The sequence below is a fragment of the Ptiloglossa arizonensis genome, chromosome 5 (genome assembly GCF_051014685.1).
Source record: "Ptiloglossa arizonensis isolate GNS036 chromosome 5, iyPtiAriz1_principal, whole genome shotgun sequence".
NCBI classification, from domain to species: domain Eukaryota; kingdom Metazoa; phylum Arthropoda; class Insecta; order Hymenoptera; family Colletidae; genus Ptiloglossa; species Ptiloglossa arizonensis.
The window spans coordinates 5,926,502-5,943,926 of NC_135052.1; the positions used below are offsets into that span (position 1 = coordinate 5,926,502).

The 17,425-nt window shown below is 48.8% G+C and overlaps 1 protein-coding gene across 3 annotated transcripts in view; it reads left to right on the plus strand.

The window, feature by feature from the left end:
• The window catches only part of LOC143147403 (protein abrupt), an 87,111-nt gene that overhangs the window by 63,107 nt on the left and 6,579 nt on the right, over positions 1-17,425 (plus strand). The window lies entirely within an intron of this gene.

Below are 17,425 nucleotides of genomic sequence, written 5' to 3' on the forward strand. Positions count from 1 at the left end.
AACTGTGTTCGCTGGTGGGTTTTCATCGATCATTTTTCCAAATTCGGTTCTTGCGCACATTGTATTTTTTCGTTTATGGATTTTCACCAATCATTTTTCCAACTTCGATTCTCGCGCACATTGTGTTTTTTCATCGATGGATTTTCACCAATTATTTTTTGACTCCCCCGACTTTGACTCTCGCGCAAACTGCGTTCGTTGGTGAATTTTTATCGACGATTTTTCCAATCTTGATTTTTGCGCACACTGTGCATCATCGTCGATGGATTTTCTCCGATAAATTTTCCGAATTCGATTCTCGTGCACACTGCGTTTCATCGTCGATAGGTTTCCATTGATCATTTTTCCAACTTCGATTCTTGCGCACATTGTGTTTTTTCGTCGATAAATTTTCTCCGATGATTTTTCCAACTCCAGTTCTCGCGCACATTATATTTCTTCATTCATAGATTTTCACCAATAATTTTTCCAACTTCGATTCTCGCGCACACTATATTCCACCAGCAATGGATTTTCTCCAATCATTTCTCCAACTGGACCCTCGCACAAATTGCGTTCGCAAGTGAGTTTTCATCGATGATCTTTCCAACTCTGATTCTCGCGCGACTAGAATTACATTCACGAAGTTTCTCTACCAACAACGTACACGTTCTCTGAACCCTCTGATTACGATTAGCACATATCGGTCGATCGCGCGCGGTAAACGCCTATGGGCGTTCAGCGTGTGTGAATACTCGATAAGCGATCGGTACGCGATAAGTGCATACTCGATACGCGTACACTGGTTACGTTTTGCGGTCAAAGTTGTCGTTGGTCACGGTACGAGAGCACCCAGTTCGGATACTCGATCGCGATCGACCACATTGCTCGATACAAACGAGCATATCTCTCTTCCTCGCTAAAAAAAATAAAAGAAAACGGTCCAATCGGAAAGTTATTTCTCGAATTGCCTCTTCCGTCGCGTTCGACGAAGAGAGCTTCTTCCCACGAGCCAGACAGAAATTGGATCGGGGAGGATGTCTCGTATCGTCGAAAACCGAGCGTACCTTGGTTTTTAGGCGAACGGTTTTTCCAGAGAGGAAGTCTTGAAAGTTTTCGAAGAACTCGTGGCCCGTGGGCTGTCGCGCATTTTTCCCGGGGGCTCCGGATGTCGACGAAATTGCAGCGTTTCCGGGCCGATGGCCCGTGGCGAGACGTTCTCTCGTCTCGAAACATCGCGCGAGGATGGAAACGAAGTTTCGGCTCGAAACTACCGCCGTGCGACGAGGATCCTCGGGGAACTTTCTTCTTCGACGCGAAACGAGCTCCAATTTCCCGAGCGAATAAGAAAGAAAAAAAAAAGAGAAAGAAAATTGACGCGTACCCTCGCGTTCCTCGGAATTTCAGATCGCTTTAATATCCCCGTTGCTCGTTTATCGTTCGTCGTTGAAATTCGTTGTCGCGGGGCGCATTGAAACCTCTCTCTCTTTCTCTCTCTATTTTCCTCTCGCTCTCTCTCTGGTGATCGACTCTCGATTTTCGGTTCGTTCCGAGGATTAGAGTCGTCCATCATCCGGATTCGATACGGATAACTTTGTCGTTTCGGTCCCCGTGGCAGATGGTTATCGGGCCGACGAGTTTTCCCCGATAAGAGCGCGTCTTCTTTCACCGTGCGTCCAATGCTCCGCCGTGTACGCGATAAACGCTTAGGGGCAAACTTCGAGCGACGAAGAGGATGGAGGGGGCCGAAAGTATTTTGGAAGCAGGATTCGGTGAGCGACGTTCGTCGAGGATCGGAGATCTCTACCGTTCGGAGCTTAACCGTGAAATACGCGTCGCGCGTTGCGCGGGAAAATAACATTTTCCCGATCTCGTGATTCCTCGGTGATCGCGTTTCCGTCCTTCCGCGTTACGGGTTCGTTCCGCGATAAAACGAATCTTCTCGACGTTACGTGGCACAATGCGAGCGGATGAAAGCAATCGACGCGAAATAGTAATAATCTTGCGAGATTCGCGCGCGATATTTTCTTACGGAGATCCGAAAATAGATTCGATTGTCCATTGTTCGGTTCGTTCTTGGACGCAGAAACGAACGAGTTAGGTATGAAGAGGTAGAACGAAGTGGAAAAATTCTACCAACCTGGTGTTCGAAACGCGTACCCGACGAAACGAATGCTATCGCAGAGTATTGTATTCGGGTAACGAACTACGATACAATTTCAGCCGATAGATTAATCGAAGATGCGATTCTCGTTGTTTACGTTCACGGAGAACCTTTTTCACCGAGTACGTAGAACTTGGAATCGTATCTGTTGTTTCGATTCTCGATCCAACGTTACGATACAGCTTTCGCGTTCTTCGAATACGGAAAAACATCCTAATAGCGCCATCGAACCACGAGTCGTGTCTCGTAAACTCGAACCTCGACGGAGAGAGAGTGTTCCTCTTGTCGATATTCGCGTTTTCGACGCCGCGTTTCTACAGCTTCGTACCTCTCCGCAGCACCTCCCTTAACGCGTCGAACGCCATGGTGGTCAACGACGACCAACGCCCCGAACTTCCAACGTTTCTTTGAGACGCTTACGAGCAACGAACACCGATACCGTTGAAACTTTTAAACGACCTTTTATCGACGTTGTCGGTCCTTTGAAATAACGAATCATCGAACGTGTAGATGCTCGATGAGTAAAATGACGACCAACGCCCCGAACTTCCAACGTTTCTTTGAGACGCTTACGAGCAACGAACACCGATACCGTTGAAACTTTTAAACGACCTTTTATCGTCGTTGTCGGTCCTTTGAAATAACGAATCATCGAACGTGTAGATGCTCGATGAGTAAAATACTGTTGGAACGAATTTCGGGGACATTCTTAAACATCACACAGGGAAGTGTGCGTACGGTGTAAACGTCGAGAGATAAACCCGGGTTCCGTAGTCGTTTGTTTTCGCGGTACGAGACGAAAGCGCGTTTACGCGGTTCCATCGACGAAGGATGGAAAATCGCAAAGAGGATCGGGCGACCGAGCGTGGAAGTACGGTCCGATCGTTCCTCGAGAATGGAAAATACGGTTTGGAGAGTCGACGGAAGGCGAGCCAGAGACAAAGAGTAAGAGGAACAGGAAATGAGATGGGGCGTAGGATATTGTGGCCCACTTTGGTGGCGACGATCAGATACATCGGAGGTTTTAGGGTTGGTCGAGAAAGATGGCTGGTTATAGAACCCGGGGAAGATTGGTGGAAGAATAAAAATGGGATTTTGCGCGATAAGCCGGCCAACGGGATGAACGCGCGGCGTCGACGTCGAATGTTCCTTGGCTGTTTTCATCCTCCCCCTTCACGACGCGCACTTTTTTTTCGTCTCCGGTATTTTTTTTTTTTTTTTTTTTTTTTTTTCCTCCTACGGTCCACCTTATCCCGATTCCGGCGTCCTTTTTGTTTCTTGCCTCCTTAATGTTCCGAGGATCCCCCTTTTTCCTCGCTCTTACCCTCGTGGAAGCCACGTGTTGGTTATCCGGGCGAGGGATGGAGAGGGTCGCTCGACTGGAAGGTCGGTTCCATCGTATATTGCGTCGTCCGGACAAATGACAATTGCAATTCCCTTTTGGAATCCGTCGCATTAGTCTCCCGTCCGGACGTTAAATCGTTAGATATCGTCGCACAGGAACGCCTGAAGCGATCTCGAGTGCGCGTCGATCTTTTTCCGCGCGAAAGAAATTTACGAACAAACTTGTATATCTATGCGCGAGAAAATATACATTGAGAAACGTTTCTTCCCGCGAGTCGTCTTTCGCGACAAAACTTGGATTCAAGCGCGTGTATCGAGAAATTTTTCACGTATTTTCCAGAAGACACAGGAACGATTAAAGTGATCTCGAGTGAGTGTCGATCTTCTTCCGCGCGAAAGAAATTTACGAATCGACTTAGATATCTATGCGCGAGAAAATACACATTGAGAAACGTTTCTTCCCGCGAGTCGTTCTTTCCGAAAAAATCGGATTCAAGGAGGGTTCGGGGGACGTATGCGCGTGTATCGAGAAATTTTTCACGTATTTTCCAAAAGACACAGGAACACCTAAAGCGATCTCGAGTGAGCGTCGATCTTTTTCCTCGCGAAAGAAATTTACGAACCGACTTGTACATCTATGCGCGAGAAAATACACATTGAGAAACGTTTCTTCCCGCGAGTCGTTCTTTACGAAAAAATCGGATTCAAGTAGTACGCGTACGTCTCGAGAAATTTTTCAGGTATTTCCCAGAAAAGAATCCATCGTATTGGTCTCTCGTTTGAAGTTTAAATCGTTAGATATCGCCGCACAGGAACGCCTAAAGCGATCTGGAATGCGCATCGATATTTTCCGCGCGAAAGAAATTTACGAACCGACTTGTACATCTATGCGCGAGAAAATACACATTGAGAAACGTTTCTTCCCGCGAGTCGTTCTTTACGAAAAAATCGGATTCAAGTAGTACGCGTACGTCTCGAGAAATTTTTCAGGTATTTCCCAGAAAAGAATCCATCGTATTGGTCTCTCGTTTGAAGTTTAAATCGTTAGATATCGCCGCACAGGAACGCCTAAAGCGATCTGGAATGCGCATCGATATTTTCCGCGCGAAAGAAACTAACGAACCGACTTGTAAATCTATTCGCGAAAAAGAAAACACATCGAGAAACGTTTCTTCCCGCGAGTCGAGTTCTTTCCGAAAAAGTCGGATTCAAGGAGAGTCTGGTGGACGTACAGGCACGTATCGAGAAATTTCTCAAGTATTTTCCAGAAAAGAATCCATCGTATTGGTCTCTCGTTTGAACGTTGAATCGTTAGATATCGCCGCACAGGAACGCCTAAAGCGATCTGGAATGCGGTCGATATTTTCCGCGCGAAAGAAACTAACGAACCGACTTGTAAATCTACGCGCGAAGAAAGACACATCGAGAAACGCGAAACAAATCAACGAACCGACTTGTGAATCTACGCGCGAAAAAAGACACATTGAAACGTTTCTTTCCGAAACGGTCGGATCCGAGTAGGGTTCGTTGGACGCAGGCGCACGTATCGAGAAATGTTCCACGTATTTTCCCGAAAAGAATTAGCCACGTTCGATCCATTATTATTAGATCGTGTACGAACGTGGGAAGATCGGGACGTGCCAAGAACGTCCCGCGCTCCACCAACGGGAACATCCGACGTAAACGATACCAAGAAAAACACGGGTTAAACTTAAAGGGTTACGAATGTTGTTCGCGGTAACGGTTTTACGAGCGACACCGCGTACCACGTCGTGGCACGAAATTACGAAAGTTTTGGCGCGCCATCAAGAAAAATGACGAATCGAGCGCCCATCGTCCGCGCGTGTCACATCGTCGTCGTCGTCGTCGTCGTCGTGGACGTCGTCGACGTCGGTCCCCCTCCTTGAGGAGAGGTTGGTATTTCGTAGTGTTGCGCGGTTCGTTTTATTCTCATTTTATCGATTGGTTTCGGCGCGAAACGGAACGACACCGCGGGAAGGGGGACAAGGTCGTACTCCGAGGAGATTTAACAAACGTAGGAAGGATATCTAGTCGGGCGCGAGTGTAGTCCGTTTCCGATCGTCCCGTGTTAATTAAAGAAACCGAGCCGCGCGGGGACCGCGCCGCCTTAATTAAATTACTCTTCAATTAACGAACAACCGTTTTTCATCCCCCTTCGGGAGGCAACACGGATCCACGTTGGAACGTGTTTGAAATTCCCGTGTTTCGCGGACGCTCGTTCGGCGTGCAGGCATCGCGAATGCTCGTTTCGCCTGGAGCTTATCGATTGTTCCGCGTCGAACGTAGGAACGATAGAACGAGATTGGGTTTCACGGTTGCACCGGCGACGGATCGGGGGTGGCGGTGGCGATAGCGGCGGCGGTGGTGGCGGTGGTGGTGGTGGTGGTGGTGGTGGTGTGGTGCAGCAGCACACTTTACCCAGGAAGATTGATTAAGCTGCCGCAGCCACCGCCGCCCACGCGAGGTATATTAAAGACGTGACCCGACATAAAGGATCTCTCCCCGTCTTCGAGTTCCATCCGTCTCTTTCTCTCGCGCCATCCTCCCTATCTGCTCTGACCACATTGATTTTCCGCGGTGCTGCGGGCCCTCCGTCTCCCTACCTAACCCCCTACCCCCCCTCGACCCCGTCAGTTTCTTCCTACTTGCCGGTAATTTTCTCTCGGCAAACTCTCTCCCATCGTCTTCGTCTACGGAGTACAAACAACTGCGGGGAGAGAAACGTTCGCGTTTTCTTCGTTCGTTGTTATCGTCCTCGTGGCTCGCCGCGCGGTTGCCCGTCTATCCGAATTCGTTGTTTACTCGATTCCGTGAGCTCGGGGTGCCGCTACGTGGCAGAGGAAGAAACGTGCTCGCTGGTGGAGAGCCAGAGCGCAGACCCTCTTCCGCGAAAACTTTGCAAGTTTGATCGAATTCCGACGAGTGGACGGTATCGGGAAATGGACAAGTTCGGTCCGAGGTTTGGGCCGTTGGTTCCCTCTCGGGGTTTTTTTCTTCTTCCCTTTTTTTTTTTTTTTTTTTTTCTTTAAATCCTATCCTCCACTCCACCCCACCCCGATGGGTACACCATCCGCTAGGAAAGCTTTTAGCCTTTCTATCCTGTGCGCGGCCGGTGTTCTGGCCTCGACGGGGTTATTTTCGGTTCTCGCGTCCGGTCGCTGGGATTAGAGAGGACGCGAGGGATTACAGAGTTTCGTTATTGCCGCGCTAAATGTCCGTTCCGTTGTAGTTTCCAAATTGAACGCGACCGGCGGTCTAGAGCTTTTATTAAAACCTAGCGCGCCAGTTTTCGAACCACCCGAACCTATAGGAGGCGTATTTGAAATTAAAATAGAGTTTGAAATTAAAACGAACGAAGTAGCGGGCAGACGGAAAGAGTGAGGGGGGCAGGGTGCGAGAAGGGGCCCAGGCAACGAGGTATAGATATTTTATTCCGGCGGAATATTTATTTCGAGATGCTCCTTTGTCCCTCGGCGTTCTATTTTTCCCCGACGACGACGACGACGACGACGTCGGGGGTGCGCTTCGGCGCAGATTGCATTTTTCACGAAGATCCCGTTAGACGTTTCGTCGCGAATTTTCAACGATGTCCACGTCGATGTCTGAGGAACCAAAGTCTTCCTGGACTCCTCTCCAGCGACTATGGTTTCTCTTCGTCAATTTTACGGAAAGAGACCCGACGCTGTTGCCCTCTAACACCGGGCTTTTGTTCCTTCGGAGTTACCCGTTTTCCTTGGAATTCCCAGCGGGGAGCGGCTCTACGGAACAAGAACCGGTCGCTTTCCAACGATTCTCCATGGTTTTTTAACCGTGGTTGAAACCGAAAACGGTCGGCAATTTTTTTCCATACATTTGCCGATTCGCGTGATCTGAAATTGTTTCGAAAACGATCTCTCGGTCCGAGTTCGAGTATTTTCGACGAAGCTTGATCGATAACAATCGGACGATACCGTATAAATTGTCTATACATTTTTGCATCGATCTTCGAAGAAACGTACGTCGAATCTCGAACGAACGCCAAGTGACCGTATCGTTGTACGTTTTTGTATCTCGGTGTTCGTTGCATCGATTTCCCCGCGCTTTCGCTTTCCGTATCTCACGGCGCTCGTTCCGTCGATCGATTTTCTACCTTTTGACGCTTCGATGAGCAGAGACACTTCACGCGTCGCTTTTCCATCGCCTTTTTCTCCGTCCTAACCTTACGAGGTTCCACCTTTTCGTGCGCGACGTAACCTATCCGATGGTCGATTTTACCGCGAGTTAGTCTCGATGCGTACGAGCGATTTCTCACCGTACGATCGTGCGTGTCCGTCTTGGTTGTTTTCGTTTGGAATCCGTGTTAAGAAAAACGTGTACGATCGCGGATGGATGAATCGCGCGGCTCCGTGGAGCGGTATTTTCCCCGGTTAACGCGGACACGGTGATCCACCGAACGTTCCCGATACGCTCGATGTGCCGCGAAGAAGAGGAGGAGACCTCTCCACAGGGTGAAGTTCCGGACGCAACAAATGTCCCCTAAAATACGCGAAATAAAAGCGAATTCCAGCGCGCAAGAGCCAGACCGTTCGTACGTTGTTCCGCGTACGAGTAAGAGGGACGAGTTGTGAGAAGGCGAGAGATACGAATTAGGTGGTAGAAGGGGGTACGGTTGTCAGCAGGGGGACGGGGCGATGCGAGAGACAGAAGAGAGCGAAAGAAGGGGAGAGAGAGGAGGCAAGCCGCGCGACCCCCGAGGGTCCTGGGATCGATCCCTGTGCAATTTCCCGCACATGTCCGCATTGATCTGCCCTCGCTTGCCCCCGGCACCCACCCTTGCCACACTCAACCACCGCCACCCCCGCTGACGCCGTCACCGACGCCACACCGCCACCGCCGACCACCCTTAGTTTCTTCGGGACTTCCTCCGATCGTCCGAGCGCGTCCCTCCGAATATCCTCCTCGTTGTCCGAACTTCCACGTCCGTCCCCCTCCAGAATTCTTCTTTTTTTTTCTCCTCCTCCTCTTCTACGCCCCCTTTGATGTGCCTTAGACGTTACGCGTGGCGCGCACACGGCTCGCGGCAAACACGGTTTTTCGATTCGAGGCAAGAGATCGCGCGTACACGGTTCGATCGGGGTTCCTCGATAATGGTGGGTCCAAGGGTTCGTTGCAACGCGTCCTAGGGGTTGTTCGTCGTTACCAACGCGCACTTTGATATCGTAAATAACGGAGGACGTTCCTTCGGAGGGTAATTCCCCGACAGCGACGCGAGCGGAGGCGTTAATTAAAAAAGTCGACGACGCGCGCGGAGAGACGTAGCTGACGCCGGCTCTCGAAATATCGAAATTACGCTCGCAGCTCGTGGATCCTACGGACGACACGGGAGGACGAACGATAGAGGACAAAAGTTATTCGTCGCGGTGCGGCTTCCCGTCATCCTCCTTCTCTTCTTCTTCCTTCACCATTTACCTTCGTTCCGTTCCCCCGCGTCATCGCCTCGCGGATAGTGCGCGCGAGGTTTCACGAGGAGCTCGTAAAAAGTTGGCCGAGGGGGCGACGCGGACGTGGATGTGCGCGAGGGCCACGAGTTCGTAGGCAACAACGCGGGCCACCTAAATTAAACTTTTCTCCCCTCCCGTTCGCCGACCCCCATACATCAAGCGGCCTGTCATAAACCTAAGCCGTGCCGAGCGCGTTCGACGTAACCAATCGTTAAGGAAATCGGTACCGGAAGCCAGGTGGCGCTCCTTCCGACGGGGGATACTCTCCGACGAGGTGGAGAAGATTCGGGGCTAGTGTGTATAGGTGAATCGCGCGGAGAGGTTATCGATCGTTGAAAAATTATTCGAGTCGAGAGGGAAATACGAACGCGGATGATCGAGGGTGGAAAGGGACGAAAGGCGAACCCCTGGCCGAGGTGCGCGCTCGTTACGGGGTACCGAAGGTTCGCGATACCCGATCGCTTCGGAGTACTGTGCACGAATCGCTCGATGACACGCGGAAGGAATGCGAGTCTAATTGGACGGAGTGGGTGGGGCATGCCCCACCCCTCGTCGATCCCGACTCCGCCAAAGGGGAGGGTCTCTCTCTCTCTACCGGTACCGACCGCTTTCGGTCTTTCTTTCGTTGTAACTTGGGCTAGAGTGAAATACTTCTCCAAAAATTGATCCACAGCGCAAACGGTACTCGATAAAGGGAGAATAAATTCGTTTCCGGAAATTTAACAATAAGAATTCATCATTCGTGAAAATGTAAATGGAAATAACGGACGAAAGATCGTTTTCTAGTATCGATCGGTTGTTTCGTTAATAAACTCTTCGGATCGGGTGATCGATAGCGCTAGGTAATGTTTGCGAAAGATATTTGCGTTAAGAATAATGTTATTTGACATTTTTTTAGAAACATTGAAAATAAAATTATATTTTTCTGATCCGTGCATTGCCGAACGATTCCTTGGGCGTGATACGTTCGATGATTTCTTCGTCGCTCAACGATTTCGTTGAGGTTTTACTTGTCTCTAAGTCTCCAACGACGGAGGTGAGAATTAGTTTCGGTCGGTACTGGCGGTAGAATTTTTCAAAGAAATCACACGTACTAAGTAGAGAGAACGACGAAAAAAGTAAACGAGTCAATGGTGAGAATAGATGGGGCGAACGAGAGCCTCGCTCCTCTTGTCACTCGTCGTCCCTCGTACCATTGAGCGATTCACGCACAGTAGTTGGATTCTTCCAGTCCAAACTATAGTCGTAACGAACTGGAACGACCGTTCGAGGCCGCTTCCCCCACTGCGAAATTACTTTGTACGCCACCGCAATTCTATACCCTCGTTCAAAAGTCACAGGACACTTACCCATTTTGACAAATTTTGCTCGCGTGATACGAATCGTTGAAATTATTTTTCACGTTCTCATTTACGTATATTTACAGACACGTGTTCAGTGTTACTAAATTAAAAAAAAAAAATTAGATTCGTTCGGATGTTTTGAATAACGAAAAGTATATTTAAACAGTTGAAACAAAAATATTCAAAGGAGCAGACAAAGCTGTGAAACATTCTACGAGATTATACGTAGCCGGTAGTGTAAAATATAAGAAATGATCGTTTCTCGTTAAATATTTCAACAGTGTCCATTATTCTTTAGGTCCTTGCGACTTAGTATCTCGATGTTCTATAACTTTTGAAAAGGGATGTGCGTTCGTGGTAACTTTATTCGATCTTTTCGAAACTGAAATTTAAACATCGTTTTTGGTCAAGTTTTGTTAACCGATAAATTGTTCGCAGACAGTTTTCGGCGAATTAAAATGTAAATTCACGGTATAAAGTGTGTTACCGTTGAGTCCGTAAGCGTCGATGTACACGATTTTACGTACGAACAGGCCAACGAAATGTTTCGAACGATCCGTTGAACGTATCAAGGTCCACGAAGTATAACGAACAGAAATTTTAGCAATTCGAACGCGTCGAACGCATTCCCGTCGTATTTTCGACAAGTTTTCGATTATCGCGCGATCGAAACGCTAGACGACCTTACTATACCACCAATCGCATGGTAGAGCGACTCGAACTTTCTAAACACCTAACCTATACGCGACCAACTCAAACTTCCGCTCAAAACTATTCGAGCATTTGTCCGGTACAGCAAAAGTTCATCTCGATTCGCTGAATAGACGTCGTTGAATTTTTATCTATATTACGAATATTCGTTTTCACGAAAATAGCAAAACGACGCGTTGTTATTAACTCTCTGAAAATAACGATTCGATTCTTAGCGACGAACAGTTAAGTACGATTAAATACTTTCGAGATATTCGAGATATTTAACGATTAAAAGAAACGATTAAAGAAACTACGAATTCAAGAATGCAAGTTTCGTTAATCAGATTCGCATCGTTGCGTTTCGGCAATAAATTCCGATTCGTCGCGCGGGTATAGTAACTCTATCTAGCGTTTCGACCGCGAACCAATTAGAAACTCGACGAGACGAAGAAAGGGATTGCCGCGTCTCATTTCCCTCGAATGATAGAAATTACTACCGCTCGATGTAATGTAGTTGGATCGGATTCGGTCGTCCGTCCAAGGCCATTTCCCTTGTAAATTGTGCGAGACAACCGTTACTTTTATGCCGCGTTAGCTTCTCCTCTTCGCGAAACAAACATCGTGCATCCGGACGTTTAAAATGCCACGGATAAATTGAATTAATTTCACTGCTCAAGGTCGCTCCCACCGCTTCGTTCGAGGAGCAACGAGCGTGTATCCGAGTCCGTACGACTAATACAATTGGATCGAATTCTATCGTCCGTTCAAGGTCACTTCTCCCTCGTTATACGTCGCGTAAAACAACCGCTGTTTATCCACCGTAATATTTTCATCCCCCTCCCCCGAGGACGGAAAACGAACGTCCAGATGTTCGTTGAGCTAATGCAAGTCGATTCGACTGAAATCGTGACCACCTATTAGACGCCGTAACAGCTTGTTATCCGTTCGAAAGACGTAGAATACGTACTATACGGAGATCGTAGCTTGCCATCAAATCAGATTAGTCCTCCCACGTCCAATTACGCGCATTTTCGTTATTGGCCAAGACGATCGCGTATACGCGTCTGAAAAGACAGACCGGGAATATTGATTATCGGCGGAACAAAAATATTCCCGTATAAATTCTACGTGACAATTACTGCCAAAAACGAGTATCACAGTTGACCGATTACAATATTCTATTTGCAGTGTTAAATTATCCGTAGTAGTTTTCCAATAAATTATCTCTTTGGTAATGATTCTTCTCCGTTTTTTCTACACGTTTACAAAAGTTTTGTCACGCGATGAGATCTCCGTATCCGCGATTTTGTAGCTTTCCCTCTATACAAGAACACTACTAAACGCGAGGATCTCTGAGGACGATCGTACGGGGCATGTCCCAGTCTTTGCGTCTCCCTGTCGTTCAGTTTATAAACACTCGGTGACTTACGATCTTCGAACAGTACGTACACGTAGATTTTGGCGAATGGAAGCGTGCAGTGGTGGGGGTAGCCAGTCTACCGGCGTGGTGGGGGGATCGTAGCTCGGTGACCTCGAGCGACCACTCGATTTCGTCTCGACTGAAATTCGTCGCTCTCCGATCTCGGCGTTCGAGCGCGTCGCTAATTTCACGCCTCGCGTATCCTCTCGACTTGGTCGCGTCTCTCTTTCCTTCGCGCGGGTAGCTTACGGCCGGAATCGACGAAAAAATGTCAAAGTAACGACTTACCCGTTGCTTGGTGCGCGCGTCTCGAAAATAAGACTCGCGGTGGCGGTATCGGCACGATTCAGAGCGAACCGATCTTCTCGACGAGATCGAAAGGACCTCGAGGCTTCGATCCACGTCGAAAAAGCAGCTCGTCTCTTCACGGACGTCGCATCTCGTTTCGTGGCGCTCGTGGAAACAGAAATTGCGGCCCCGTCGATATCTTCCTTCTCGTTTGCGGGATATTTCATTGCTTAAGAGGAGGCGAACAACTTTCCCGGAAACCCGAACGCATCGATCTTCGGCTTCCCTTCGGCCAATCAGCACGCTGACTGCTCCTCGAGAAGCAGGTCCCTCGTTAATGCAACGCAATTCGTCGGAGCGGCGCCGCTAATGGACCGGTGCAATCATCCCGGCCTTCGCTACCGAATCTTCCTTCCTCGTCAACAACGTTTCCCTCCTTCCTTCCTTCCTTCCTTTCTTCCTTCCTGCCACGTTCACGTTCGTTCCATTTTCTGCATTCGTTTCGTAACTCTGTCGTTTCGTATTCTGTCTCACTTCTCCGAGCGGTGTGCTACGTATCGGTCGCACGTTCCGTCTCTCTTGCTTTTCGATTCGCCTAACCGACCGAGCGATACCTGGCTCCGTTTCAAAGTGGAGCAATCGTTGTACGTTCCTTCTCTCCGTTCCGCGAGCCGCGGTTCTTCGTTTCTTCTATTTCCACGTCGTCTTCCGTTCCGTTCATTTCGCCGCAATTCTTCGTCGACTTTTACTTTCCTTCGAAGAATATCGATAATTAATTAGAAACCCAGGGACGATCGAGCAAGTTTCTTTCGAACGTTGCTACTCGTCGACTGCATCTTCTTCGGTGGAGCAGAGTTCTCACGGAACGAGGTATCCAATTTTATAAAAAATTGGTAAACACGATCGCTCGAGTCGCGGTTTTTCGTTCTCGGAGTTTCAACCCTTTGCGGTCGTATTAAATTTGGACACGGGTGGTGTGGTACTGGTCGGAATTAATTTTCCTTGAAAAATCAGTGATAGATGAGACGTAAGATCACGAAGGATAAACAGGATTTGTTAATTCTTTTTTGAAGTTTTTAGGTAAAAATTATATTTTATAATATAATTCCATCGTGTGGTATCTTTCGAAACAGTCTCCAACGTGCAGTCCTCGTTTTCGAATACACGTATCGCAAACATAATTAGTTTGGTAGTAAGGGTGGTTTCTTCCATCTTTAATCTTTCCGTTTGAACGTAAAGAAAACAATCTTTACTTTTTACATCTTCTGAATTCCGTTATCTCTAATAGGAGCACCGTATTGGTTCGTGGACAGATTCTTCAGACATTCAGGTTCGTTCAGAGAAAGTGTAAACTGATACATAGTTGAATAAAGTATAGGATTAGTACGGTTCCTTGCTGCGGTGGCTGAGAGCAGACGTACAACCGCAAAGGGTTAACATCTACTTTATTTATTTCAGTTACGAACGGGATTAGTCCTACGATACAATCAAGTTAACCCTTTGCGCTCGAAGTTTCTCTGTTGGCCGAACTTGGAACATCTTGACGTAATATTTCGCACGAAAAGTAAAAGTAAATCCTTCTGGAACGTGCCGCGTTTATTTCGATATTTCATTTAACGATCGAGAGTCGTCTCTCGAGCGCAAAGGGTTGATACACGCGTCAAATAGTCTCACGATCGACCATAGTGTTTGATCGATTTACTCAGGACGCACGGATCCATCGAGAAAATCCATTCTACGATCGAAATTGTCGTACCAAGTTTCAGATTCTGCTGATCGTTGTCGAGTATCGGTTCCGTTTATCCTTGATTCGGAAGAAAGATGAAACCGATCTCGGAGATGCGTTCACCAGGACATACTTTCGAGTAACTAGGTGCGAAAGATCTGGGTGTAAAAAATTCTCAGCAAGTTGCATTCGACGTGTTTCTTTCGTCAATAATCCCCATTTTCCATTCACATCGAAGATAAAAGAGACGGAAGAGAGCGCAGAGAGAGTTTCGAAACGGATTCTTCGAAACAACGGCCATGATTCTCCAACAGAGAATTCTACAGCGCGGGTTTCGAGAGTCTTTATCCGAACGAAACCGTGGTATCACGGTAAAAACTAATCTTTCACGATTTACCGAACGCATTTCGAAATTCCTGGAGCATTTGAAATCGTTTGTACCGGATAATTGACAATCTCAAGGTGTACTCGATGGTTCGATCGATCCCGAATAGTTCGACGTGTGATGTCGAAGGGCTCTCACGTTGCGAAAGTTCATCGAGCGATTTTTCCACGTGCTTGTAAAAAAACACGCAGCTGAAATCGACTCGTTTCAGGAGCTCCTCCTGGTAGTTTATCGCCTCTCTCGCGACCGTTTCGTCGTTCCCCTCTCCCCTATCGCTGTCTAGGATATTTTCTCTTCCGGTTGGACGTTTCCCTCCGCTTCGACCCCCCGTACGTTCCGTCGTTCTCTTCCGACCGATCGGCTCGGAGGTTCGCTCGTAATCAAGCTTCGCGCGTACACTTTCCAACCCTCTCCGCGATCGATCGAACTCGCTGGTACAATTACTCACCCGGAGGACCGTCTTACGTGATTCCATCCGACGTAGAAAAACTTCCTCTCGAAGTATTCGAGGTCCGCGTGATCGACCAGCAATTTTTCCTACCTCCCTGGCCCCGTTCCTCTCGTCTCCGAGACGAGGTTACCTCCTCTACGAAGAGAGAGAGAGAGAGAGAGAGAGAGAGAGAGAAACGAAGGATAAAATTCCATTCGCGTGGCGATTCGCGTCTTTTGCATTAAAAAAGAAAAAGAAAGAAAAATAAAATTCCGTTTTCACGCCTCTCGCGCGCAGTTCGCGCAGGTGTCGTTTTATTGGCCACCACGACCGGGTTTACTTTCACAGCCGGCCGATAACGGGCTGAAAAATTCGAACGGAAAGGATCGCGCGCGTTTCCCCTCCCCTCTCTTTTCTCCTGGGTCTGAGCGCGACCTTAATTCCGCGCGTATTCCGAGTCGATGCATAAATCATCGCTGAATACGGTCCGCCGTTCGCGCTCTATGTACCGGTTGTGTAATTCTAATAAATTGGTTGTTCGTCCGGCGCTGTAAATCAGACTGCGGTCTCACCCACCGCCGCCACCGCCGCCGCCGCCGTCGACCAACCCCTCCACCACCCCTTCCCGATGGTGGGTCTCTCGCGTCGCCGTTTTCCCGCGCGAACGTTCTTATTCGAGCTATATTTCACCGGACACCGGGCAAAAATTAATCCTTAGACCGAGAGAGAGTCTCGCGCGCCGGAGAAGGAACGACGAAAACCCCGCTCGTAAATTAAACGAGTCCTCGCGCGCGAGCCAGCCAGCCAGCCAGCCAGCGAGCGAGTAACCGAGCGCGCGCATGCGTGAACAACGTGGCACTGAATTGGGGCCTTGCGATCATCCCCCTTTGCGTACCGAAATAAAATCTACGGATCGACGTCGACGACTACTACTACTACTACGACGACGACGACGACGACGGAGACGGAGACGGAGACGGAGAAGGATTAGAGGGGAGGCTCGCTCGTGAAGGACAATTTCGAAGGCGGGTACCTGTCACGCCGTGCCTGCACATCCTTCCCCTTTTACGTAATGAGACGCGCACGAAAGTGGGAGAGGCCTTTTGCTTAGAGATTCGTAGGAAAGATAATCGTAACGAGGCGTAGAGGGTGGATCAATACCGGGGTTCTTACGTAGCTCGCTCACCGTCTCCGTCCCACCGTATCTCTTCGTCCTTTCTCCGAACTCCGCCCTGTCTTCCGCCTTCGCTTATCTCTTTCTTACATCTGGAACTCCCTTCTCGTCTCGATCGTCGCTTTGTCTTTCTTTTTTCACCGTCTTTGTCTCTACTTAGCTTTCTCGCTCTCTTCTCTCTTTCTTCTCTTTCTCTCGCTCCTTCTCTCGCTCTCTCGCTCTCTTTGCCCATCTCTATCTGTGTTTCGTCTCCCTCGCTCGCGGAGAGTTCGAAACGCACGAGGACGAAGGTGGCGACGATGTTCGTCGAGGAGATCGTTGTTGCACGTGTTTTCTCTTCTATTTATCGCCCCGAAGTTCCGGCCGTGCGTGTCCCCGTGTAACCGCGAAGATTACCTCCTCCGGTGACCGTATCGATGTCACCGTCACCGTGCGTGAGACAGAAACGAACGTCCCGAGGACGTGCGTTAACGGCCACCGACGGACAATGGCGACGCACACACGCGGAGAATGGCAACGACATCGGGACGCCACGGTGGCGTTCGGACTTCGAGGCTTCGATCTTCCCGAAATTTCGAGGATTGGAAAAAAAAATAAAAAAATAACAAAGAAAAAGACACACCGGTGCGCGCTTAGGTAACCTCCACGGTGCGCGCGATCGATGGTGTACTCGCTGCGAATCGAGCGTACGTTTTTATACGAGAGCAACGCCGACGAGCACAACAACAACAACAACAACAACAACTACAACTACAACAACACACCAAACATCCTACAACCGGGCATGCCCTGAGAGTACGAGAGTAGCCTGCGCGAGTGTGTATACGTTTGCACAGGTATGAAAGCAGTCTGGTTGGGCGTGTGTGCGTGTATCTGTTCGTTTGCATAGGTACGATAGCAGCACCCGCGTGCGTGTATACGTACGCGTATGCACGAAGCCCGGTACGCGCGGATGTGTGCGGTGTACGAAGAAGGCGA